Source organism: Mus caroli, unplaced genomic scaffold, assembly GCF_978045245.1.
Source record: "Mus caroli unplaced genomic scaffold, Mus_caroli_1 scaffold_8, whole genome shotgun sequence".
Lineage (NCBI taxonomy): Eukaryota > Metazoa > Chordata > Mammalia > Rodentia > Muridae > Mus > Mus caroli.
The window spans coordinates 135,952,504-135,980,450 of record NW_028227263.1 but is presented as its reverse complement, the minus strand read 5'-3'; the positions used below and the strand labels follow the sequence as shown (position 1 = coordinate 135,980,450).

Sequence of the window (27,947 nt, the reverse complement as noted above, 5' to 3'; positions counted from 1 at the left end):
AAATGAACTCAGTTCTTCTGAGAGAAAAACAAATGGTCTTAACCAGTGAGCCATCTCTCCAGCCCCTTGAATTAATTGTCTAACAATAAAATGTATTTCTTTCTCCTCTGTTACAGGGGAAAGCTACTCATACTTTGGCATGAAATATGCTCTGTGTTCCTAAGGAATAAAGATATCAAAATACTCAGAATGAATGACACTATTTTCAATGAACCGTTCTTTAAAATCTTATATTTTTATTTGAAGAAGTCCAGCTGTATCCTTAAAACACTTGTGTAAGTTTAAAGTAGACTTTGGTTTAGTCATATCATGGAAGTAACATAAAAGTCTTCCCACCATCTCTCAGCTAACTCCATAAACAAAAGCTTATATAGTCTAAAGTGGAATCTCACTGCTTGGTACCACTAATGTCTATAGCTGACTGTTTTTCATTAAGAGCTATCCCATGAATTATAGGATGATAAGAGCATTTATAGGGCTCTGCTTTCTAGGTGCTCAGAGCTTCCTCATGTAAAAGCCAACCTTGTCTCTGCAAGTTTCTCAAAGTTCTCATGGAAAAGAAAAATCACCCAGTTTGAGAACCAGTGAGCTTTGTCACTGGGTTACAAAATTAGAGTGATGTTGCCATTATGGAATATGGCATCTTGCCAAAGATTAGAGCTTAGGCTGATTGTAAACTGATGGATTCCTCTCTTTATTCTGCAGGGCAAATAATGTTTCCTTTTTATGTGATAAGCGCCTATTCTTGGAATTGATTCAAAGTTACAATTTGGAGGAATTGTATCTCATATCCACATCCCTCTCCCACAGTGATGTGGAAATGTTGTGTGATATCTTGAACCAGGAAGAGTGTAAGATACGCATACTGCAGTAAGTCTTTGTGTTCACCTACCTCACTGAGTCTCCTCAAATGGGGCATCTTAATTTTGATCCACTTGCTGTGATTAAAAAAAGAAAAAATTCTGACCTAAGCAATAATTGATTTTTTTAATTGGATCCAAAATTTCAGTTTATGGGCCATTGGTGTGGCTAGTGAGAGGAGCAAAACAACCCCCCCCCAAAATAACAAAATCAGAAACAAAAACTAGAGGCATAGTCACATCACATGCACAGTCAAGAACAAAGAGCAGTGGATTAATGGACACAAGCTCCTGCTCAACTAATTTCCTCCACTTCTATATAGGTTAGGGTCCTGCTTCCTGAGTAATGTCCACCTACAGTGGACAGGTCTTACCATCTCAGTTGACTTCATGAAAAAATCACCCATAAACTGGGCCACAGAACGTCCCTATCAGAGAAACCCTCATTGAGACTCCCTTTCTAGGTGATATTAGATTTTGTCAAGTTCACATTAATATTATCACAGGACTACAGTTTTTAATTTGTGCACTTGTGTCCTATTTTTCTATTATTCATGTGTAGATTTCCTCACTTTAAAACCTGATCACTAAGGTCAATGAAATGAGTTGGTTAAGGCACTTGTTGCCAACCCTACAACCTGAGTTCTATCTCAGGACCCACATGCAAAAAGGAAAGAACAAAGTTCTACATGTTGTCCTGTTTTGCTACACATCTCTACATAATCTTTTGAATGATGTAGCATTTGTGCTTGGGCACTCACATAGAATGTAAATAAGTAAATAAATGTAATTTATAATAATTTAGAACTGCATTGTTACATGCATTTCTTACTCTACTAGAAATCTAGAGTTCAGTGCTCCTCCTCCCTGTGGTGATTCACAACCATCTGTAACTCTAGATTCACACAATCGTATACCTTCTGACATGTGCAGGCACTAGGTATGCATGTAGTACACAGACACATGCAGGCAAAATACTCACACATGAAATAAAAAAATGAGTAAGTCTAATGTATATTTTTATTAATTTGAACTGATTATGGAATGTGAAATTTAATTTCTAGATGAGAATATACACATTGAAAACCATTGTTTCAGTTCAGATTTCATGGCTTCCTACCTGTCTTAGGACTCAGTACTCTCACTCCTGAGTGTGTCTCTGGATGCATGACTCTATTTGCTGAAAGATGGGTGCTTCCTGAGCCATTTGTGGAAGGTATTCCTACCTGAAAAGCTGAAATTTTTGACTGAAAGTAAGCTTGATGAAACTCCAATGGCTCTAGGTATTAAATCTAGATGACTCTTAGATATTGTTGGTGGCAGGAATTTGATGACAAAAGATGCCATGTGCTTTACGTATAAAATTCAAAGATATATAGGATTGTGATATTAGAGGCAGAGATAGTAATTCCAGGTTGTGGCGGCTAATGACCGAAAATGGGGGAGAGGGCTGGAAATGAGTATGGAGGTCAAAAGTTATTTTTTATTTGACTTTTTAAAATTTACATTTCAAATGTTATCCCCTTTCCCAGTCCCCCCCCCAGACCCCCTGTCTAATCTCCCCTCCCCTGCTAATACAAGGGTGTTTCTGAATCCACACACCCACACCCACCTCCCTGCCCTCAAATTCCCCATACACTGGGGCATCTAGCCTTCATGGGATCAAATGCCTCGCTTCCCATTCATGTCCAACAAGGTCATCCTTTGTTACATATACAGCTGGAGCCATCGATCCCTTCATGTGTACTCCTTGGTTGGTGTGGTGGTTTAGTCCCTGGGAGCCCTGAGGGGTCTGGTTGGCTGATATTGTTCTTCCTACGGAGTTGCAAAGCCCTTCACCTCCTTCAGTCCTTTCTCTAACTACTCAATTTGGGACCATGCTGGGGATCTTGTGCTCAGTCCAATGATTGGCTGTGAACAACCGCCTCTGTATTTGTCAGGCTCTGGCAGACCCTCTCAAGAGAAGGCTATATCAATCTCCTGTCTGCATGTACTTGTTGGCATCTACAATAGTGTTTGGATTATTTGGTGATTGTATATGGAATGGATCCCCAGGTGGGAAAGTGTTTGAATGGCTGTTCCTTCAGTCTCTGCTCCACACTTTGTCTCCATAATTGTTCCCATGAGTATTTTATTCCCCTTTCTAAGAAGAAATGAAGCACATACACATTGGTCATCTTCTTGTGCTTCATGTGGTCTGTGAACTTTATCTTGGATATTCTGAGCATTTGGGCTAATATCCACTTATCAGTGAGTGATACCATCTGTGTTCTTTTGTGATTGGGTCACCTCACTCAGGATGATAGTTTCTAGGTCCATCCATTTGCCTAAGAATTTCATGAATTCATCCTTTTTTATTAGCTGAGTAGTATTCCATTGGATAAATATACCACATTTTCTGTATCCATTCCTCTGTTGAAGGACATATGGGTACTTTCCATTTTCTGGCTATTGTAATTAAGGCTACTATGAACATACGGGAGCATGTGTCCTTGTTATATGTTAGAGAATCTTTTGGGTATATGCCCAGGAGTTGTATAGCTGAGTCCTCAGGTAATACTATGTCCAGTTTTCTAAGGAACAACCAGACTGATTTCCAGAGTGGTGGTACCAGCTTGCAATCCCACCAGCAATGGAGGAGAGTGCCTCTTTCTCCACATCCTTACCAGGATCTGATGTCAACTGAGATTTTTATCTTAGCCATTCTGTCTGGTGTGAGGTAGAATCTCAGAGTTGTTTTGATTTGCATTTCCCTGATGACTAAGGATATTGAAAATTTCTTTAGGTACTTTGCTGCCATTCGGTAGTCCTCAGTTGAGAATTCTTTAACTCTGTACCCCATTTTTTAAAAGATAGTTTTATTAGGTATTTTCTTCATTTACATTTCAAATGCTATCCCAAAAGTCCCCCATACCCCCCCCCACTCCCCTCCCCACCCACTCCCACTTCTTGGCCCTGGCGTTCCCCATGTACTGGTGCATATAAAGTTTGCAATACCAAGGAACCTCTCTTCTCAAAGATGGCCAACTAGGCCATCTTCTGCTACATATGCAGCTTGAGACAAGAGCTCTGGGGGTACTGGTTAGTTCATATTGTTGTTTCAACTATAGGGTTGCAGACCCCTTCAGCTCCTTGGGTACTTTCTCTAGCTCCTCCATTGGGGGCCCTATGTTCCATCCAATAGATGACTGTAATCATCCACTTCTATATTAGCCACCATATGCAGACACTATTGCATATGCCATCTATATTTTGCTGACAGGACCCTGATATAGCTGTCTCTTGTGAGGCTTTGCCAGTGCCTGGCAAAAACAAAAGTGGATGCTCACAGTCATTGTTAGATTTCTACTGCAGCATAGAACAACAAGGGATCAAAATAGACACTGGATCCTAATTCCAGTAGACCATATTATTTATTAAAAGACAGTGAGAGACAAATGTTTCCTGTGGGAAAGTATTGCCTGTGTTGGGGAAAGGTGGCTGAGACTCTTAATAGCAGTGATATGAGGGTATTGCTTGAATCCATAAAAGGATAGGTCAGTTGTCCAATCTCTCTTTCCTTGGGCTTAGAATATAGCCAAAGGATGCTTTGAAAGTTCTGAATTCTTTCTTTCCTTGGATTATTATAGCATTTTGTGCTTACATGCTGACAAGAAGATGGTCATCAGTAAGAAACCTGTCTAGACTCTAAGGCAGAAACATCCCAGAAACCAAGTCCTCTCAGAAACCAAATAGACAAAATAAGTAGTTTTAATATCTTTCGATTGATACAGTCCTATTACTGAAGTTTAAAATCACAAACCTAAGAGACATAGACAACCATGGGGGCATGGGAGCACTGCTGGAGAGGAGGCATGAGAGTTACAAACACACATACTGTTCTTTCAGTGGACCCTTTTTTTCTAGCATCCATGTCAGACTACATCACAACTTTTAGCTCTAGGTCTGAGGAGCCAAACATTCTACACAGGCGCCCTCACTCACATGGACAGACCCACCCATATCATTTACAAATGTACATAGTTAAAAGTGAAATCTTTAAAACATGTACTAATGCACACATACACCAACCAGGCTTGCTTTCAAACCCTGTAGTTCCAACTGTGCAGGAGGCTGACACAGGAGGACTTCAAGTTCAACCATCAAAACAACCTTTGTAACAGGGTTGAGGAGGAAAGAACTATCTCTTCAAAGCTGTTGTATTTCCTCTACATGATTACTGCGCTATGTACCCTCACATATCATATATAGCCATTAATAATCATTTGAAATTTTTAATTGTTGCTGACTTAACATTTGTAGTTTTTCTTTTTGTTACTCTCTAGTCATTATAGTATGAGAATTAGTTGATATTTAAAATGTACTGCATAGTATATGAAGATTGGAGGAGGTTGGAACTAGTATATGGGAGAGTAATAACAGGTTTGGACACATGCTGAACTGAATCACTATACATATAACTCTTGAGTGCCTGCAGATTTTTGCATCCACAATGACTCTGACCTCACATGCACACACATTGCTCCTACCCATAAATACCAAGGTATAAATGTACTAAATTGCAAAAGATGGTCAACTAGACTGAAGTCCCTAACATAGGCACATAGAACTATGTCAACAACTTGGTTTTGAAATCTAGAGTGGACTCTCAACTCAGGTAGTCAAAGAATACAATGCCTATGAGATCATTGACCCTAGTTCATACTGAATGTGCCTCTCTTGTAATTTTGTATGCTAACATGGAAGAATATTAAGGTCTTTTAGAAGGCAGGAGAGAAAGACAGATGGTTTAGTGTTTTGGATAGTGCCAAGTGATTTCAATTTTTCATATTATGTATACCTATATATTTAATATTATGATGTTTAATGTTACCTGTCAACTTAGCACAATGGAGAACCATCTGAGAAGTATCAATGAAGGAATGACTAGATCAGATGGGTCCAGGAGAATGTCTGTAAGAGATTGTATTGATTTTGCTAATTAGACTGTGAAGACCCAGGTCACATTAGGCATCACTATTACTCTGGGTTTGGGTCCTGGCTTATTGAAGAATGGAAAAGATAGCCATGTATGTATGAATTCTGTGTGCCCTTGACTTTACATGTAGTATGAAGAGATGTTTGAAGGTTCTCCCGCCTTGACTTCACAAAATGAGGAAGTATAATCTGGAATAATGAGCTAAATTAAAACTTCTCTCCCCAAAATTGATTTTCATAAGGACATTGTCACAAAAAACAGAAATGAGAATAAATCAACTATACATTATTTCAAATATATACATTTTCATGTCATTTATTATACAAGACAACATTGATATCATTGACTATATTGCAATAATCAGGTAATTTAAAAATTATCATTATAGACAGGGACTGAGGCATTGCTAATAGGAATAGATTTAGGTTAGCTTCAGGTAATGTCTTCCAAACAAAAGCATTGTCCACGATTTACTCAGATTCAATGGTAAATCTGATGTGAGTCCAAAGAAATGAAGGGAGATGTGCTGGATAAGCTAAAAATTCCTCCCCTTGCTTGAATATTTTATTACACTTACTCTGTATAAAGTTTTCTGCCCATTCATATACTCTTCTTTCCCCCCTACAGTTTAGCTAACTGTTCCCTCTGTGAGCACTCTTGGGACTACCTTTCTGATGTTCTTAGGCAGAACAAATCCCTGAGACACCTAGACATCAGCTACAATGTACTGAAGGATGAAGGGCTAAAGGTTCTCTGTAGAGCTCTGACTCTCCCAAACTCTGTTCTGCAGTCACTAAGGTAGGTTTCCTTGAGCTTGGCCTTAGAGGCCCTATTTAGGAATCTTTAATGTATACTCCTGAGAATATGCAGAGTAGAGTCACTTACCTCAGGTTTCTGAAGACCCTTCCTTAGGACAGATAGATGTGTGCCTTGACCTCTGTGTCATGGTTTTGGTAAGTGGTGGAAAGCCACTCAGAATATATACATAAGGGACTAAGAGAGAGAGGGGAATTATGACTTGTGCTGAAGGGATGGTTAAGAAGTTTGGATGCATGCTAGAAAATGAATGTATATCAACAGATGGAAAACTAGACCTCAAGTTCTAGATAGAGGGTATATTACTGATTTCTTTCTCTAGTCACTGCGACTGTGATTAGATATCATATAGAAGCAGTTTAAGGGAGGCAGGGTTCATTCAAAGTCACAGTATAGAACTCTGTAATCTCTTCTGTTTGGGAAAAAGGCATGATGGAGTGGCAGCAATGTATATAAATTTTTTCCTCATTATTCTGGATCAGGAAACAGATTGTGGAGCTAAAATCCAGGTCTAGGATATAGTCCTTAAGCCTACACACAGTGGCTCACAACTACCTGTTACATCTCAATATCCCAGAGATCCCTGGGCTTTTAAGAGACTGTCCTCAGAGGGAATACAGTGAGCATACTCTAAATGACTAAGTCACCTCCCATGCACATGCCTTCTTACCCTGGCAAAGAACTCCTTTTTGTTGTAGTTTGGAAGCCTGTCAACTGACTGGTGCCTGTTGTAAGGACCTTGCTTCTACTTTTACGCAATATAAATGCCTGCAGTGGATCAACCTGGTGAAGAACTCCTTGGACTTCAGTGGATTGCTTGTGCTGTGTAAGGCTATGAAAGACCAAACGTCTTCCTTGTATTCCCTAAAGTGAGCTGGCCTCTGTTCTCCTTTATAATATGACTTTTTATGGCTAAAAAAGGGATCAATTGAGATTTGAAATGTGCACCTAATAATATAATAATTTAAGATTGACAGAAATAAGAGTTGGGGAGATGGCTCAGTCCATACAATACTTGCCATATAAAATAAGGACTAGAGTTGGTTTCCCAAAAATTACACGAAAAATCCATGCATGGGCTTTGCAATTGTAATTTCAGTACTAGAAAGGTAAATACAGGAAGATCCTTAATTTACACAGACAAACAGTCTATTCAAATTGGTGAGTTCCAGAACAATAAGAAACCCCATCTCAAAAATCAAGAATGATTCCTGAGGTTGGCCTCTGACCTCTGCCTGTTTACACACCCACACTCAAAATGCAAGTAGTTCAATAATAAGGTGGTTGGTCACAGCAATGATAATCCTGCTACTGCAGAACCAGTAAACACATCTTGTCAAGAAACTCCACCTTTCACTGATGGACTAATTGGTGTTTGGGGAAGGGACACTACAAAATATTCTTTTAAAATTCAAGTTAAAAGAAATACAAGTAATGTTCTCTCGCTGGGCAGAGGAAGGGGGTAGATATTGCAGCATTGTTAGATTAAGTATGAAGCTCCACCTTGCCCTGTGACTGGTGAGTACCCAAATAATGGTGGTACTTCGTACTTTTATAATGATAATACATAAAAAAATGCTTGTAAATATAACATTTTTTTTGCAGAGAATCCTAACATAAGATTGTTTTGATCTACAATATAAAAGTATATTCAGTTACTTATGTTTTTCTTCCAACACAGTAGTCATTAATTACATGAGATAACATTTTTAACATTTCAGTATTTTAAGATAAAATGGTCTTTATATTAAGCAATTTGATTTTTGCTCACCTGGAAATTAATGTGAGTTCTCTGAGAACATTTAAGATAGGCTAAGTGAATTAGGGTAGTCGGCTTGTAGATGAAGGTTTATATTATGTATTTTCATATAAATATGTGATTCAGAGTACTTTATATAAGCATAAGATATTTTATAAGTGCAATATACACTAAATAATATTATTTTTTAATTTCTCAGCATTTATCTCTGTAGTTCATTTTCTCCCCTATGGCCTTCAAGTCAACATGTGATTAAAGTAATTTTTATGAAAGTATATGAGTTGAGGTGCACATGTGTGTTGAGATTGTGTACAGGAGACAAGAGGACATGCTCTCATGGTCCTCCATCATCAGATGTCACCACTTCATTATTTTTGATATAGTATCTCTCACTCAAACCTTGGGATGAAGCAATTCTGAAAGATGGATTAGCCATCAAGGGACCTGCCAGTCACTGCTTCATTGGTTCTTGGGAACCACAATCATATGCCAATATTTCCAGCTTCCTCTGTAGGCATTAGGACTTAGTCAGAAGTCCTCATGCTTATGTAGCAAACACTTCACTAAGAGAGCTATCTCTTCAGATCTCCATGGTCAGGGTCACTTTAGGTAGTTATTAAGCCACTTATTTCTAGGAACATGAAACCTTATCACAGTGTCTAACCTTTTAACATTGTAACATGGCACACCCACAGTTCACTCTCATAAACTGTGCAGTCAGTTTACAAAACAAAATCTTATTGTTCAGAGTAAACTTATACTTTCCTGATAGACCTTTTCATAGCTTCAGTCATTTGCATGTGGCCCATGAGCTGCAGGTTGAATACACCTATAAGATGTTGGGTTAAAATGTTTATAACTCTACCTGTCTCTCTTGGAAGGAACATCCAGGCTCACTTCTTTAATATTTACTCTTGAAATTCCCATGCCCCTGGATATGTTGTGTGCCTGTAAGATTTCTTTCTTACTTGGTGTTACCTGAAGGTTTAGGGGGTACCAAGCAGTAGTGAATGCATAACAAAGTAGAAAGAGGTGAGTTTTCTATCATTTTAGGAGCCTTCTAGCTCTGCAATTGATTCCAATTCAGCCATGTTTACTCTGCACCTGGGGTCAAGGTATCAGTTCCTCAGATTTGATCTGCAATTTTAGAGTCATTATTTGGCATGAGAAAATAAAAATGTATAGGTGTCATTATAATGTTGTAGATCTTATGAAACTAGATAAGTGTATTTGTTTCTTCTTGTCCTCTTATCCCACCATGGAAAATCGCAGACAGACATACATATACTACAATTGTCAAGTAAAGTAAATTGCTCAGTCAAGTAAAGTGACTGCAGTAGAACTATGAAGGCCTGAGTTAAGATTTTTACCATCCCTATAAAATAAAGTTGATTGTGGTCTCATGTGTCTGTAACCTTAGGTAGAGGAAGAACAGTGGAGGCAGTAGGCTTCTTGATGCTTACTGGCCATCCAGTCCATTAATGGCAGGTTTATTAAGAGACCTTGACTCTCGTGTGAGGCTATGCCAGTGCCTGGCAAATACAGAAGTGGATGCTCACAGTCATCTATTGGATGGAACACAGAGCCCCCAATGGAGGAGCTAGAGAAAGTACCCAAGGAGCTGAAGGGGTCTGCAACCCTATAGTTGGAACAACAATATGAACTAACCAGTATTCCCAGAGCTCGTGTCTCTAGCTGCATATGTAGCAGAAGATGGCCTAGTTGGCCATCATTGGGAAGAGAGGCTCCTAGGTCTTGCAAACTTTATATGCCCCAGTACAGGGGACTGCCAGGGCCAAGAATTTGGAGTGGGTAGGTGGGGGAGCAAGGAGGGGAGAGGGTATAGGGAATTTTCAGGATAGCATTTGAAATGTAAAGAAAATATATAATAAAATAAAATAGGGAGCCTGACTCACAAAGAATAGTTGCAAACAATTGAAGACACTTCCTCTTGACCTCTGACAGGCATGAGTATGCTTAAACACACACAACACACACAGACACATACATACACAAATTAAGTTTTTCCTTTCACTTTTAAAATTGTATGTGTATGTGTGTCATATATATGCATCTTGGCTTGAAGGCCAGAAGTTGGTATCAGATCCCTTGGAACTGGAATTACAGATAGTTGTAAACTGTAATGTGGGGAATTGAATTTGAATCCTCTGCAAGATTAGCCAATGCTCTTAGCCACTGAGCTCTCTATCCTGTCCCCAGAGCAATTTTTATGGAAGAGTATGGATTTTAAACATCTATCAGCATACCATCTCATAGCATGAATACACCACTCTATGAGAAGAAATATCCCTATCTCCCAAACTTGGTCTTAGAAAAAAATATGGAGGGAAAATGAGAATTTGGAAAGCACAAAAGGAGGGGTGAGGGTCTAGGGAAATGGCTCTTCAGTTAAGAGTACTTGCTGCTCTCACAGAGGACTCAGCTTCGGTTCCCAGCACTCAACATGACTGATTACAATTGCAATAACACTGGTTCCAGGGGAACAGGTGGCTTCTGACTTCCACGAGCACCTGCATACATGTGGTCCACATAAGTTCAAACAGGCAATGGAACATAAAAATAAAAACTTTAAACTGTAAACAAAGAGTGAGTTAATGCTGTTTTTTCTTTACATCTTTCTAGACTGCAAATGACTGACTTTGATGAAGAATCCCAGGCATTTCTACGTTCTGAGATACAAAGAAATAAAATCTTGAGGATCGAAAATGGTGTGTAAGCAGAAGCAGAAATCAAGGGTGGAGATTCTGATGCAAGAACAATGGATGTATTGTGAACTCAAACTACTTCTGAATGAAAGAGAGGAGGATCTTTATTTTGTCCTATTGTGTAAAAATTACAGGTCACTAACACTGCAGAGACAGGATTTCTTTTTGCCACATTCAGATGAGTTTTACAAGATATATGTGGCTTCCTTTTCGCACTACAGTTTCAGACACTCATGCTAAAATGACTGTCTTATAATGATGTTTTTCTAACACAGGTTTCTTAAGCACCTAATAAAGGGTAAAGTATCTTTAATTGTTTGGACTCTTGTAACAAGAGTTTTCCTTTATTTTGTATTACTGGAGCTATAGTGTAGGTCCAGGCAATAATGATACCCAAAAGGTTGTGGGGAAATTTTAGTTGGCTATGCATGTGAAGCCAGTAGCAGCAGCATGAGCAACTGCTCACTCAGATAATGGAAACTATTGCTGTTTTTCTGTTTTGTATTAAAGAATAACATAAGCATTATCCAAATCTACTGACTTCTAGTTTCAATTGTTAATGCATATACAGCTGGGTGTGGTGTGTGTGTGTGTGTGTGTGTGTGTGTGTATACACATGTGTGAATGAGTACATGAGCATCGTTACCCGCCAAGGCCACAAATGGATCTCAGATCTCTTGGAGATGGAGTTTCAGACAGTTTTGTGCTTTCTGCCACACGTATTTGGAAGTGAACTTACATTCTGCAAGAGCAGTCGGTGAGTTTAACTGCTGGGTCATTTCTCTAATCTCTCATCCATCTTGGCTTAGAAAGATGATGGCCATACTGAGGTCCTGAAAAAGGCTATCTAACTTGATTCTTATTCCTACTAGCAATCTGATTTGGACATTTTCTCTTATGTTTCTGGATGTGAAGGCATTTTAAAAACACATTTTTATAATTTTATTATTTCTTTGAGAATTTCATAGCATGTATTCTGATCATATTCTCCCACCTTCCCTCTTAACTCTCCCCAGATCCATCCATCCATCCTCTTTCCACCCAACTTTGTGTCATACTTGCTCTTCCATCAATGCCAATATGTGTTATCCAAGCCTTCTTGGATATGTGATCTTTTACTGGAATGTGGCTTAATGAAAACTGACTTTCAGTAGCTAACAGCTACACCTTCTTAGATAGGGGTGGAGCCTTCATGCCCAACTCTATACTCTTCCTGCTGAAATTTTGACTTAATTTGGGCTTACACAGGTGTTGTACATGTGAAAAGCACATTAAAAAAAAAAAAAAACAGAAATCACTCATTTCTTCTACCAAACAATACAAATAAGAGCAAATGCTCTTTTAAATCATACCCTGTCTTATTTCTCTCTCTGTAAATTTCACAAGTAGCCTTGTTCTAAGACAAATGGATTTACAGCATAATCCATATATATTTAACCAAGTGTTTCAAGTATAAACAGTGACTTTTTTAGTTATGTAAAAATGCACCACATCTTTTGTTGTTCTGACCCTATAGCTACTTGTGCCTATCACCACAGATAGTGGGGGAAAATATACATGTTTAAATGCGTATATGTATATATGAATCTATCTATCTCTGAATTTCTAGAGTAAATCCCAAAGTAAATATGAACTATATATGCATGAATTAATTAATACCATTTTTAGTGATGTTTTAAAATGTTTAAATGGGATCAGTGAGATGGTTCAGTGGTTAAGTGTTCTTGCCACGAAGAAGGATTGCTTCAATTCCCTCTCTGGCATTCTCTTGGAAGGAGACAAATGCCTTCTAAAAGTAGGCCTCTGACCACATACAAATATGCACATAAAATAAATTCACAAAACACGTTCATGTGACCAGGTATGGTATCATACATCTGTAAACCCAGTACTCTGCAAAAAGAGGCATAGAGCTTGGAAATTTCAGTTTGACAACATAAGGAGTTTAAGGTTACTTTAGTCTACATGAGACTTTGTCTCAAGGAAAATCCCACCATAGGGGAGGGAGGCATGAACTCCCTCCTCTAGCTAAGTATCTATTGGCAGCTGATACTCCTAAAAGAGAATCCAATTTCTTTAAAGGTATGGCCACTGGTAATGTAATGTGACTGACCATAATCCAGTGGAAGTCCAAACATCCAAGAGTATAGGGGAACAGCAGAAGTTATATTTAAGGCTATTCAAAACCTGAATACAGTTTAGTGACAAAGTATTAGGTGACACCGTTCCTAGAGAGACATGAACTAGCTCTATTCACCCCAGATAGGGAACAAGGATAGAACAAAGAATGTATCACCTGAGTCCAACATGAGTGAGCCAGTGAGTTTTATTGGGGTTACTCAAAGGAGCAGAAATGACACAAAGTCTGCTACATCATTAAAGCCCACTCCAACATGGCTGAGATCTCACATCCAAAAAACAGGAACCTGGAGCACACTGTACAGCCTATAGGCAGCTCAGTAGGTTGGAGTGTACTGTCCAGCCAGCCAGCTGGCCTGTTTCATCTAGGCAGTCCTGCTGGTATCTATGTCCAAACTGCTGGCATGGTCTTTGAAGCTTGTGGAAGAGAGTCAGGGGCTGGACTCTGCATAGTCTTTACTATTAGTCTTCAGTGGAAGCAGGGGACACTAATGTATCTGGTCCATTTCTGGTCCTTTCTGGAGATATTTTGATTGAGTTTACTTTATGTCTTAAGGAGCTGTGTCTGGGTGGAGTATTTCAGCTCCCCAACAGAACACTCTCTTATGTTACTTCCTTGTAAAAGTCTTGTCCTAAAAGAACCTCTTGTTTTCAGCTCACTTTCACATCCTGTGTTTTATGGAGTTTCTCTTCAAGGTGGCAGAATTTTAATCTTAGAGAAAACTGTTTTACAGCATTGTGGAAGGGAAGGCTGGATCTGGGCAGAGTTAGAGGAGAGGTGAATATGATTAAAACACGTTATGCAAAATAAAAAAGTAATAAATGAGAATGTTTCTATATGTGTTAACCTTTATTTTTTAACATGGCATGTAAAATACAGGTACTAGATTTTCATATTTCCCAGTATTTAGGGGATTTTTTTCTCTTATGTCTTGTATTGATGTTGTTATTGTTTTGGGTTTTTGTTTGTTTCTTCTCAAGACTGGCGTTACCTCTGTTACCAACTACTCTGGCTTTCCTAAAACTCACTTTGTAGACCAATCTGACCTCAACAGATCCCTTGTTGGATTTAAGTAGTGAAATGTGACAAAATTCACATCTGACTGGTCTCATGGGAGAGATTTATTAAAGTGAGGGGTACCAGGGCACAGAGGCTGCCACTGGAAGGGAAGAAAGAGGTGAGGAGAAACATGGACTTTTATGCATGGCATATGCAGGAGAACATGCAACACAGTTGACAATCGTAATGTGCCACTTCTGGGCAGCTAGTGGTGACTTGTCCCATTGAGTCAGGTTACCTTGGGAAGATGATGGAGGAGTCTAATGGCCCTGCTGTCATTGTGTCCCTTTAGCTGGCCACGGAGGTACCTGATTGCCAACACCCTTGACTCTGCCTCATAAGTGCTGGATGTTGGGGAAAGTATCAGCTCAGGACTCCCAGTACCACGTTCTTAGCACTAAGGAGCTTTACTTGGCCCAGAGGGACAGAGGGAATGGAAGAAGAGACAAATATATGAGATAAAGGCTGAGAGAGAAGCAAAAGAGAACAAGGGAGAGGGTTGAGGTATATTTGTCATGGAAGGAGACAAAGAACTGCCTCTGGATAGAAGACAGAGTGGCTCATTAGGCAAAGAGAAGTTTATAAAGTAAAATGGATTAAAATCTGGTATTAGGGTAAAGTGATTAATTTTATTTGATCACATTAATAAGGTGAGCTATAGGGTTTTTTGATTGCTAGACATAAATACTTCAGTAATTGGATCTTGATAGTCAGGCTGAGCACGAGGAAGTAGCCAAATAAGGGACTAGATCTTGGTGCGTAGCTTTGAGAATTTAACCTAATGGTTTTAAACAGGGCAGAGGAAATAGGGGAGAAGGACAAGGCCTGTCAGAGCCATGCTAGTCATGCTTGGATGCTCCAGATGCCCAGACTCACTCTATTCCCACCTTTTTGTTCTATTACTGGACTTCTGAGTCTCTGAGAAGTATCTTTTATTCTATCTGGTGGCTTCCTGGTGACAATGGAACATTGTTGTTAGGGGACCTAAGGAATCTGGCTTAATCATTAAAGCCAGGAAAAGCAAACTGTGTCAGTTGATGTTCAGGTTCTGTGAGACAACCTGAAAATATGGAAGTGTAGTCTGTGAAGCATATGAATTCTGAAGAAACTGGAAGTCATTTCTGATGAAATAGATAGGGCTGGCTCTATTGTTTCCAATCCAGCCAGTACTTGATTTGAAATCTGTTGGCACAGATTTCCTAAGGCAGAGGTGAAGTTAAGGAGTTAAGAGCAAAATGGTATTGGATGTACATTTGAAACTATAAGGTTAATGGTTCTTATAGCTGGGAAAAAGAGTCCAGGGAAAGAATGGGAAGGACCAGGAAATGGTGGAGAGATTCCGCCCTTCAGTCTAGGCAATAGATAGGAAAATTTAGGCTGTTGATTGTTAGAAGTACCTGTCTGGCATCTGAGAGTTCTTGAGAAGAGGCACTAAAGTTTAGTTGTTCAGGTTAATTGGTGAACTGCTGTTATCTTAAAGCAGTGTCTGGTGGTGTTGTGGAGAATAGAGTTTGAGAAGCTTTGTTACCTCAGGACAGTCTTTCTTAGGGTGTTCAGGTGATTTCCGAAACTGAAATATTTTAAGAACATGGATGATGGGGGAGGCTCTTGTCACACAGTGACAAGAGAAACAACCTGTAACCTAATTCTGGACTTGCGGTGAGAGTGTTGAGAGTACTTGGCTTTGGTTCCCTCTTAGTATTCTGGCTTACTCGGGATGATAAGAATGATACAAGAAAAGATGGCTACTGCATGATGAATTTAGCCTTCTCAGCAGCAGGGGGGTAGCTTCTTAAGGACTAAACTAAGAGCCTCCTAGAAACTCTTTCTGTTGTTACATAACAAGGCATCTTTAGCAATTCAGGTTCTGCACCAAAAACTTGTTATGTGACCTAGCAGTTGTCTTCAAAGGTCTGTCACCTAAGCAGTTCTCAGCCACAGGAGACTTCCGGTTTTGCCAGGCATGTTTCCAGACTAGCATATGCAAAATCTCTGAGAATCCTTCAAAAGAATAATCCCATAAAATCTCAAATAACAATCACTGATTAAAGGCTACTTCAAAGCTTATGTGCCACCATTCCATATTTAGGATCAGGTACACGAGTTCTTCTAAAATTCTGCTGTCATCAAAAAAGATAAAGAAACATTGACTTTCATTGCTATTCATTTCACAATAGCCATGAAGTGGAAAGGTGCTAACTGTCTATCGGCTGATGAATTGGTAAGGAAAATGTGGTATATTTACATGATGGGATATTTTTAGCCATTAAAAAATTAGAAAATTCATAGTTTAACTAATGGAGTTGGAAATACTCTGAGTCTGGTAATGCAGATGCAGTAAAACAATTTTTGCCAGTTTCCTCCCATTTGTGGATGTTAGCTTTGATTCCTCAGATGGGTGCTTTGTATGGAATATTCTTTTTTTTTTTTTTTTTTTTTTGGTTTTTTTGAGACAGGGTTTCTCTGTATAGCTCTGGCTGTCCTGGAACTCACTTTGTAGACCAGGCTGGCCTCGAACTCAGAAATCCACCTGCCTCTGCCTCCCAAGTGCTGGGATTAAAGGCGTGCGATAGGGCATTTATGGGGGTAGATTTTCAAGGAAGCAGAGAAAAATACTGTGGTAAAAATTTTAAAGGGAATAAGGAAAAATAGTTAAATTGGGTGCAGTGGGAGATTAGGGCAAAAGAGGGACTACATAGAGGGATAAAAACACTGGTGGTCTTTTGAAAACACTATATGGTTACTTCTGTGGAAACCTTCAGCATATATATGTTCATTGACCAGCAAATTAAAAAGGTTTTAATGGAGTTGGTTATGATACCTTATCAGATGATATTCCAACTAGAAACCTCATGCTTACAAACAACAATCTCAATTGCAGGAATGGTTACTTAATTTTCAGCTATTTTCCAATAGACTCATAGATTACCAATAATTAAAGACCATTGCTTTTACAATTGTTAGGTCCTACTCAGAGAACGTATATGCAAGCTTAATGATGCTAGGGTAGCTATTCTTGCTTTTGATATGGGATTCATGGAAAAGGTTAAGAACAGCATAAAAAGGATAGTGTCTTATGATATAGTTGGAGGCCAATAATAATAATGATGATGATAATATTGCTTAAGTGACTTGTACAGCACATCTCCTGGCAATACTCTATCAACAAATCTACAATTCTAGTAATATTAGCTCTTAAGCATCCAGACTGTTACCAGTCCAGAGGGGTGATTAGAGCTTGGCTCACAGAAATTAGAGAGGCCTCTATTTAGGCTCCCTCCTTATACTCTGATATGCTGTCAGGAGTGGCTGTCCTTTGAGGGCCAGTAGGTAAGAACCTTCTTGGCAGGTCAATCTAAGGTAGGGAGTCTTGACCCTGAGGTGTGGTCAACAAGGCTTGAGCGAAGAATTCTGACTCCCATTGGGCTATCAAAAATAAAAACAAATGGATACAAATGTAGGAGGAACATAGCTAAGCAGGTCCACCTGCAACACTGTCATATATGCCCTGATACTTCCTTACTGAGCCAATGTAAAATTTATAGCATAGTTATAGACTTCTGAGGCTAGATCAAGCAATGGAGCAAACTATTGAGAAAAGGACAGCATCATATCTGGCTACTTGGGAGCCAATGAGACGCTGAGAGTGGAGTATAAATGTCTGCCCAGTTTCTGTAATAAACAAATCAGCTTTTGGCACTTGCCCACCTCTCGGAGTCTATGTCTTACTCTGTGCTCCTTCATACTTCTTTCCACAAGCATCTGAGTAAGAAATGTAAGCAACACTTGAGATTAATCTTCCTCTAGATGTCTGACTTGCAATCTTTTCCTTAATTCAGCTACGATTTCTCTAACAACCCCTGTATAGTCTTCATATTCATAGAGTTCTTCTCCAAGACCTACACATAGCCCTCCTTGCTGCAGAAAAAGTTGATCTAAGCCCTTTCTATTTTGCAAAATAATTTCAGCTAGGAAGAAAATATTTTTCTAGAACTGTCATTGACTTTTCTAATATTTGAATGTCCTAGTCAATAGCTTCTTTTAAGGAGCAGGTAATGGGAGCCCTGTAATACTAAGGCTGTGGCCCCTGTTCCTATAACTCTGACTATACTGACATATAAAAGGGTAGGCAAAACAATGGCTGTAATGGATTCTCTTTTCAAATTATTATGAGATAGTTGAGAACATTTTTTTCCTGAATGGTAAGTCACTGTGGGAACCAACTAAATCAGAACAGAAAAGTCAGAGAAGGCATTAAGTACTTCCATGTGGATACCTGGACTTAGGCCAACCACGCATCCTGTGGTATAATTAAATTTTATCCATTGTGATAAACCCAAGCGATAGTCTGTATACAAAGGCAAGGATACTCTTGGAGTACTTCTTGTCTAAACATAACCCTTGTCATAAGTGATTGCAAAGTGATTCAATTAAGGCCTATTTGTTGCCATCTACAGTTATTTGCTTTGTAGATTCAGGGACTGAGGCATTATAAGTGATGCCATTTATAGTAAAGGAGTTTAACATTTAGACAAAGCTAACAATCAACTCATTATGAGCAATACTTAGGACTTCATAGGTAGCTTTTAATAACTGAAGGGGACTAGGGTCCTCTTCACTCTGGAATTCCTTTTGTGTGTGGACTTCAGGGGGCATAATGTCATTGGGGTTTCAGAGGTGACCTTATAGGAATGGCATTTGTTAGAGCATAGGATGTTGGGGTTCTCCGTAGGATCAACACTAGATTTGACCCACGGGAAAGACAGTCCATCATGGAAAGTATCTACAAATACTCATATTGTGTATGCATATGCACTCTGCTTCATGTATTTGTTTCAAGATGTAGCTCAGTTTTCTCTTCCTACTGCCACTCTTCCAAGTCGCCATAGTGATAGACTCTTATTAGCTGGAACCCTAGGGTTTTATGCAGATATACCCTTCCTACTAGTTGCCTTGGTCATTGTGTTTTACTTCAATAATTGGAAAGTAATTAATACAGAGCAAAAACAGAAATAGGATCCAGTGTGTATGTGTGTGTGTGTGTGTGTGTGTGTATGCATGAGAACAGTTAGCCACAGACCTAAGATTGGACTAAGATTTAGGAAAACATTATTGTTTGGGGCTTGACCAAAAAAAAAAAAAAGTTTATCAACTCCCTTTTCCAAGTCTTCTATGCAAAACCCTAAAGTTTAGATTGAATCAGTGGAATCCTATCTAGATTCTGGCTGTTAACATGAAACTGAAACAGATAACACTTGAGGTGTAAAATTAATAGCACAGAGATGGCTCAAGCAGAAGTTGCAAAGAAGCTCAGTCAAATAGTTTTTGCAGAAGAACTAGAAGGACATGAGTTCAGATTTTCAGCATCCAGATAAAAAAATGTTGATTGTGGTCTCATATTTCTGTAACCTTAGGGCCAAGGAGAAGGGGGGAGACAGTAGGCTCCCTTAAGGTAACTGACCAGTTTATGATTGGTAGGTTCACTGTGAGACAATGTCTCCAAAATATAAGGTGGAAAACAGTTGAAGGCTCCTGATATTAATCTCTGGTAGGCATACACATGTTCATATGCATATGCACCCACATACACACACACACACACACACACGTACAGCAACAAATTAAAATTGTACCTTAATTTTAAAAAATTTATATGTGTTTGGAATTTGCCTGCATGCATGACTATTTCTGACTTAGAGGCCAGAAGTTGGTAAGAGATGCCTTGGAACAGAAATTACAGATAGTTGTAAGTGTGGGGAATTAAAGCTGGGCCTTCTACAAGTATAACCCATGCTCTTAAGCACTGAGCGATCTCTCCAGTCACCAAGTCAGTGTTTTATGGAAGGTTCTGGATGTTAAACATGTATCAGCACACCATCTCATAGCATGGATATATCACTCTATTAGAGGAAACATCAGCATCTCCTGAACTTGGACTTAGAAAAAAAATGGAGGGAAAATGAGAATTTCTAAAGCACAAAAGGTGGGGTGAGGGTCTAGAGAAATGGCTCCTCAGTTAAAAGTACTTGCTGCTCTCACAGAGGATTCAGCTTCAGTCCCAGCACCCAATATGGCAGCTCACAATTTCCATAACACTGGTTACAGGGGATCTTGTTACTGACTAACATGGACACATGCACACATGTGGTACACATAAACTCATACAGCCATACATACACATGAGGCTATGCCAGTGCCTGGCAAATACAGAAGTGGATGCTCACAGTCATCTATAAGATCAAACACAGGGCCCCCAATAGAGAAGCTAGAGAAAGCACCCAAGAAGCTGAAGGGGTCTGCAACCCTATAGGTGGAACAACAATATGAACTAACCAGTACTCCCAGAGCTCATATCTCTAGCTGCATATGTAGCAGAAGATGGTCTAGTCGGCCATCACTGGGAAGAGAGGTCCCTTGGTATTGCAAACTTTATATGCCCCAGTACAGGGGAATTCCAGGGCCAAGAATCGGGAGTGGGTGGGTAGGGGAGCAGGGCAGAGGGATAGCATTTGGAATGTATATAAAGAAAATAAATAATTAAAAAAACAATAAAGACATCAAATTGTAAAAGAAGAGTGAAGCCACAATTCTATGAAGCCGCAATTACTGTGATACCTAACGACACAAGGACTCAACCAAAAAAGAGAACTTCAATTTCACTTATGAATATCAATGCAAAAATACTCAATAAAATTTTTGCAAACTGAATCCAAGAACACATCAAAACCATTATTCAACACAATCAAGTAGGCTTCATCCTAGGGATGCAAGGTTGGTTTAATATACAAAATTTCATTAACATAATTGACTAGTCAAATTCAAAGAAAAACATCACTTGATCATCTCCTTAGGTGCAGAAAAAGCATTTGACAAAATACAACACCACTTAATGTTAAAAGTTTGGAAAGATTATGACTTCAAGGCCCATACCTAAGCATAATAAAAATAATTTACTACAAACTAACAGCCAATATCAAATTAAATGGAGACATACTTGAAGCAATCCCACTGAAATTGGACACAAGACAAGGATGCCCACTCTCTCCTTACTTATTTATTTTTTTACATCTTTCTATACTGTAAATTTCTAACTTTGATAATGAATTCGAGACTTTTGTAGTTTCTGAGACAAAGAAAAAAAAATCAGTTCTTGTGCGTCAGCAGCAGTGTGTAAGCAGAAATAGAAAACAAGGGTAGACATTCTGATGCAAGAACATGCACCATGGGTGTATTCTAAATTTAAACTTCTTCCAAAAGAAAGAAAGGAAGATCTTTATTTTGTTCCATTGTATAAAAAAAAATTTACAGGTCAAAAACATTCCAATGAGATATGATTTCTTTTTATCTCATTCAGATATGTTTTACAAGAGAGATGTGGCTTTTTGTTTGCACTAAAATTTCAGACAGGCCATTTAAAAACAGTCATACTAAAATGCCTGTCTTATTCCTGTATTCCACACTGGTTTCTTTTTTTTAATTTCTAATAAATATACTGTTATTTATTAAATGCTAATTACTTTTACAGCCTAAATGTGTTCAAATTACCTTGTATTCATTTTTATAAAATATGATTTTAAAGCCGGGCGTGGTGGCACACGCCTTTAATCCCAGCACTTGGGAGGCAGAGGTGGGCAGATTTCTGAGTTCAAGGCCAGCCTGGTCTACAAAGTGAGTTCTAGGACAGCCAGATCTATACAGAGAAGCCCTGTCCTGAAAAATAAATAAATAAATAAATAAATAAATAAATAAATAATGATCTTAATATTTTCAACCTTTAACATTCAACAAACAGAATAATTATTGTAAAATTTGTTTCATTGTTATGTCTCCCTTTTCATTTCTGATTTTATTAATTTGGATACTTTCTCTGTATCCTCTGGTTAGTCTATTAAGGGTTTATCTATCCTGTTGATTTTCTCAAGGAACCAGGTCCTATTTCTGTTGATTCTTTGTATAGTACTTTTTATTTCATTTGGTTGATTTCAGTCCTGAGTTAGGCTATTTCCTGCTATCTACTCCTCTTGGGTGTATTGGCTTCCTTTAGTTCTAGAGTGTGCTGTCAAGCTTCTAGTATAAGCTCTCTTCAGTTTCTTTTTGGAGGCACTTAGAGCTATGAGTTTTCCTCTAACCACTGCTTTCTTTGTGTCCCATAAGTTTTGGTATGATGTGTCTTCATTTTCATTAAACTCAAAACAACCTTTAATTTCTTTCTTTATTTCTTCCTTGACCAATTTATCATTGATTAGAGCATTGTTCAGCTTCCATGTGTATGTGTGCTTTCCATTGTTTTTGTTGATATTTAAGACCAGCCTAAGTCTCTGGTGATCTGATAGGGTGCTAAGGAATACTTCAATCTTCTTGTATCTGTTGAGGCCTGTTTTGTGACAAATTATATGATCAGTTTTGGAGAAGGTACCATTAGGTGCTGAGAAGAAGGTATATTCTTTTGCTTTAGGATGAAATGTTCTACAAATGTACTAGATTCATTTGGTTCATAACTTCTGTAAGTTTCACTCTGTCTCTATTTAGTTTCTGTTTCCATGATCAGTCCATTCCTGAGAGTGGGGTGTTGAAGTCTCCCACTATTATTTATGGGGTGTGATGTGTGCTTTGAGCTTTAGTAAAGTTTCTTTTATGAATGTGGGTGCCCTTGCATTTGGAGCATAGATGTTCAGAATTGAGAGTTCGTCTTGGTAGAATTTTTTTCTTGACCAAAATGAAGTGTCCTTCCTTATCTCTTTTGATAACTTTTATTTGAAAGTTGATTTTATTCGATATTCAAATGGCTACTTTAGTTTTTTTCTTGGGACCATTTGCTTGGAAAATTGTTTTCAGAACTTTTACTCGGAGGTAGTGTCTGTCTTTGTCACTGGCATGGGTTTACTGTATTCAGCAAAATGCTGAGTCCTATTAGCATATTCTGTCTAATAGTCTATGACTTTTGGGGGGAATTGAGTCCACTGATGTTAACAGATATTAAGGAAAAGTGATTATTACTTCCTGTTATTTTTGTTGTTAGAGGTGGAATTATGTTTGTGTGGCTGTCTTCTTTTGAGTTTACTGAAAGATAACTTTCTTGATTTTTCTAGGATGCAGTTTCCCTCCTTGTGTTGGTGTTTTCCATCTACTATCCTTTTTAGGGCTGGGTTTATGGAAAGATATTGTATAAGTTTGGTTTTGTCAAGAAAAATCTTGCTTGCTCCATCTATGGTAATTGAGAGTTTGGCTAGTTATAGTAGCCTGGACTGGCATTTGTGTTCTCTTAGGGTCTGTATGACATCTGCCCAGTATCTTCTAGCTTTCATAGTCTCTGGTGAGAAGTCTGGTGTAATTCTGATATGTCTGCCTTTATATGTTACTTGACCTTTTTACTTACTGCTTTTAATATTCTTTCTGGGTTTAGTGCATTTGGTGTTTTGTTTTTTTTTTATTATTATTATGTGATGGGACTCATTTCTTTTCTTGTCCAGTCTATTTAGAGTTTTGTAGGCTTCTTGTATGTTCGTGGGCATCTCTTTCTTTAGGTTAGGGAAGTTTTCTTTTATAATTTTGTTTCTCCTATAATTTTTAGTGACCCTTTAAGTTGGGAATCTTAACTCTCTTCTATACCTATTATCCTTATGTTTTGTCTTCTCATTGTGTCCTGAATTTTCTGTATGTTTTGGCTTTGGAGCTTTATGCATTTTGCAGTTTCTTTGACTGTTGCCCACACTGGTTTCTTAAGCATTCAGTAAAGTGGTAAGTATCTTTAAGCACTGCATTAGAATCTCTTAACAGAAGTTTTGCCTTTTTAGGGTTAGTGGAGTGTTAGTGTAGGTCCAGGCAATAATGTTACCCTAAAAGTTTTCTGGGGAAGTTTTAATTGGCTATGTATGAGAAGCCCTTAACCAAGGTCTGAGCATCAAGATAACAGAAGTTGTTGATGCTTTATGTTTTGTATTAAAGAATACCTTAGGCATTATCCAAATCTACTGGTTCAAATATTAATGCATCATAGGGGTGTGTGTGTGTGTGTGTGTGTGTGTGTGTGTGTGTATGAATACATGAGTATAAGTAACTGCAATGGCCACAAGTGGACCTCAGATCCTTAGAGTTAAAGTTTCAAGTAGTTATGAAGTATCTGTCACAGGTATTTTGAAGTGAATTTAAGTTCTACAAGAACAGTCTAGGAACTTAACTGCTGGGTCATCTCTGTAACTTTCAGCCTATCTTACCTTCAAAAGATAATGGCAAATACTGAGATCCTGAGAAAGGCTAACTTGACTTTTAGTCCTACTAGCAATCAAGTTAGGTGTTATTCTCTTCTGTTTCCTGATGCAGGTATTTAAAATGCACATTTTATAATTTTATTATTTTTTGAGAATTTAATATTATGTGTTTTGATCATATTCACTCTCTCTCCTTCTTAACACTTCCCAGATCCATCCTTTTTCTCTTTCTACCCAAATTTATGTCATGCCTTGCTCTCCCATCAATGCCAATATGTATTATCGAAGTATTCTTGAACATGTGGTCTTTTACTAGAATGTGGACAGGGACAGTTCTTAAAGATAATTGACCTTCCCAGAAGCTAACAATTACAGATCAACAGAGAGGAGTGGAATTTTCATACCCAACTCCATTCTCCATGCTTGGTTTTAACTTACTTTAGGATTAAATAGACCTTGTGCATGTAAAAAGCACATTTTTATGGAAATCACTCATTTCAAAGATGATGATGAACAACCAGCCTCCTCATATTAAATCTCACACCATGGTGACAGGAAAAAGTGTACACACTGGGTGATGGCACATAACTCTTTTGAATTTGGGAAAAAGAGAGTCAAGTTTTGGCCATACCACCACCTTGATTAAGATCAGAGCAGAACAGCAAAAGAATTCTTCAAAAGATACATTTAAATTGAGATGAAATAGTTGGTTCCAGTCTCAAAAATATACTATACTAAGAAGTGCAACTTCATAGTGAGTTAAAACAAAACTTCTTTCCAAAGTCAACAGGAAGTAGTCATGAATGATTATGGCCCTCTCTTATACATTTATCATCAACAAGGGCTAGAATTGGGATGGGGGGCCCATATTTTAGACCCCAAAGCAAGGTTCTCTCAGCATCCCTACCTGGCATATCCTGAGCTTTACCTTGAACATTCTAGCCCAGGGGATGGGTTACCCTTCCACCAGTATGATCCAGACATTTTTGGTCTCTGTCTCCCTTCCTCTTCTTCTCTTCTCTCTCAGCTACTTTGTGCCCTTTTCTCTCTCTCTCTCTCTCTCTCTCTCTCTCTCTCTCTCTCTCTCTCTCTGGTGATCTCTCCTGAGAGCAGTTTCCTAATAATCCTGTCTTTAATAAAATCTAATCTGTCTTGAGTGAGTGCATATCACCAGAGGCAGAGAGAATTCACCTAGGGGACAGCACATCTGAAAGTTCTAGAATAAAATGAAAAAAAAAAAAATCACACTCGCCAGGCGTGGTGGCGCACACCTTTAATCCCAGCACTCGGGAGGCAGAGGCAGGTGGATTTCTGAGTTCGAGGCCAGCCTGGTCTACAAAGTGAGTTCCAGGACAGCCAGGGCTATACAGAGAAACCCTGTCTCGAAAAAAACCAAAAAAAAAAAAAAAAAAACCAAAAAAAAAAACAAAAAACAAAAAAAACAAACAAACAAAAAAAACAAAAAACAAAAAATCACACTCAAATGATGCCAAAAAATAATCAACGTCTGGACTGAAAGCAATAAAATAGAAAATCAAACAATACCAACACAAAGAATTAATGAAACAAAATGTTGATTACTTAAGAAAAATCAGGAAATTGGCAAAACATTATCCAATGAACTAAGAGACACAGAAAGAATATCCAAATTAACAAAATTAGAAATTACAAGGGAGACATAATAACAGAGCTTGAGTAAATTCTCTGGATCATAAGGATATAATTTAAAGATCTGTACTCTACCTAGTGTAAAATAAAAAAAAATAATAATTTGCTCAATACACACCACTTAGCAAATTTATATCAGGATCAGGATGAGATCAAATAACCTCCCCCCCCCAAAAAAAACAAACAAACCAACAAATTAATAACCTGTAAAGAAAAATAACCTGTAAAGAAATATATGCAGGGATTAAAGTTCTCCCAACCATGCAAACAAACAAAGAAAAAACCCAGGGCCACATGGTTTTATCACAGAATTCTACATGGCTTTCAAAGAAGAGCCGAATAATGCCAATAATTCTCAAGTTATTCAACAAATTAAAAATAAAAGGAACACTGATCAGTTTATTTTATAAAGCCAGCTTCCCTGATATCCAGACATTATAAAGATGTAGCAAAGAAAGAGAATTACAAAGCAGTTTTCCTCATAAACATTGACAAAAAATTTCTATAAAATACTTGAATTATGAAAATAATAATCACCATAATCAATTAGACTTCAACCCAGAGATTCAGGGATGGATCAATATATCAAAATTAATAAATGTAATCCACCATATACACAAATGAAAGATTAAAGAAGATACATGATCAACACATTAGAAGCAGAAAATGCATTTGACAAAATCCAACACCCTTTTATAATACAATAAAAATCCTGGAAAGATTAAGATACAAAGATTATATAAAAGTATAACAAAGGCAGTGAACAGGAAGCTCATAACAACATTAACTTAAATGGAAAGAAACACAAAGCAAGTCCATGAAAGTCAGGAACAAATCAACCTTGTTTACTCTTGGCATATCTATTACTGCTCAGTTTCAGCTCCACCAATAAAACAACTGACAGAGATTAAGGAGGTAAATATTAGAAAGGTAAAAGTCAAAATTCAGAGTCTCTTATAACTCATATAAATTATCTGCAATTAGACACAAAATTAACTCAAAAATTATTAGCTCTGCCATATACAAATGCAAAATAAATTGAGAGTAATATCAATGACGTATAAACCTCAGTGAATCAATCTACCTCAAAATCCAGGTATACTATTCTAGGGCATATGAGCACAGGATGCTTCATCCTTACTCATGGACACTTGCTAAAATATGTTCACTGCTATTCTATCCAAAATAGTCAGCAATTGAAAATAGCCTAAATGTTCCTCAAAAGGAAGGTGAATAAAGAATATTTACACAATGTAGTAATATGCAGCTCTTGAAACAATGAGATTGTTAAATTTTCAGACAAGTGATGAAATAAAAAATATCCCAAATGAGGTAACTCAGACCCAGAAAGATAAATCTGGTAAATATTAACATATACCTGGATATGAATTTTAAATAAATAATGTCTAGTCTATAGTCCACAGAAACAGAGAGGGTGGGAATAGAGGAAAGTATTAGGGGAGACACATGTCCCTAGGAGAAAGAAATAGAATAGATTTAGTGAGTAGACTGGAGCCAGGAGGGGGGGGGGGAGGACATGATTAGGAGGATCAGGTGGGAAATAGGAGAGCAGATGGGTTTGATGAAGGGAATTAGAAGAGAGACATCTAGAATTTAAGGGACTTTGATGGGCAGCATGGAAATCTGTTTCTGTGGAAACTTGCTATATTATCAGAATGCCATCCTAATGAAGTCTCCAAATAATGAGGGAAGAGGAACCGCAACTACCCATC

At 38.1% G+C, this 27,947-nt stretch overlaps 1 pseudogene; it reads left to right on the top strand.

Annotated features, from left to right (window-relative positions):
* LOC147003659 (NACHT, LRR and PYD domains-containing protein 4B-like) overlaps positions 1 to 27,947 on the top strand; it is a 217,786-nt pseudogene that overhangs the window by 8,520 nt on the left and 181,319 nt on the right.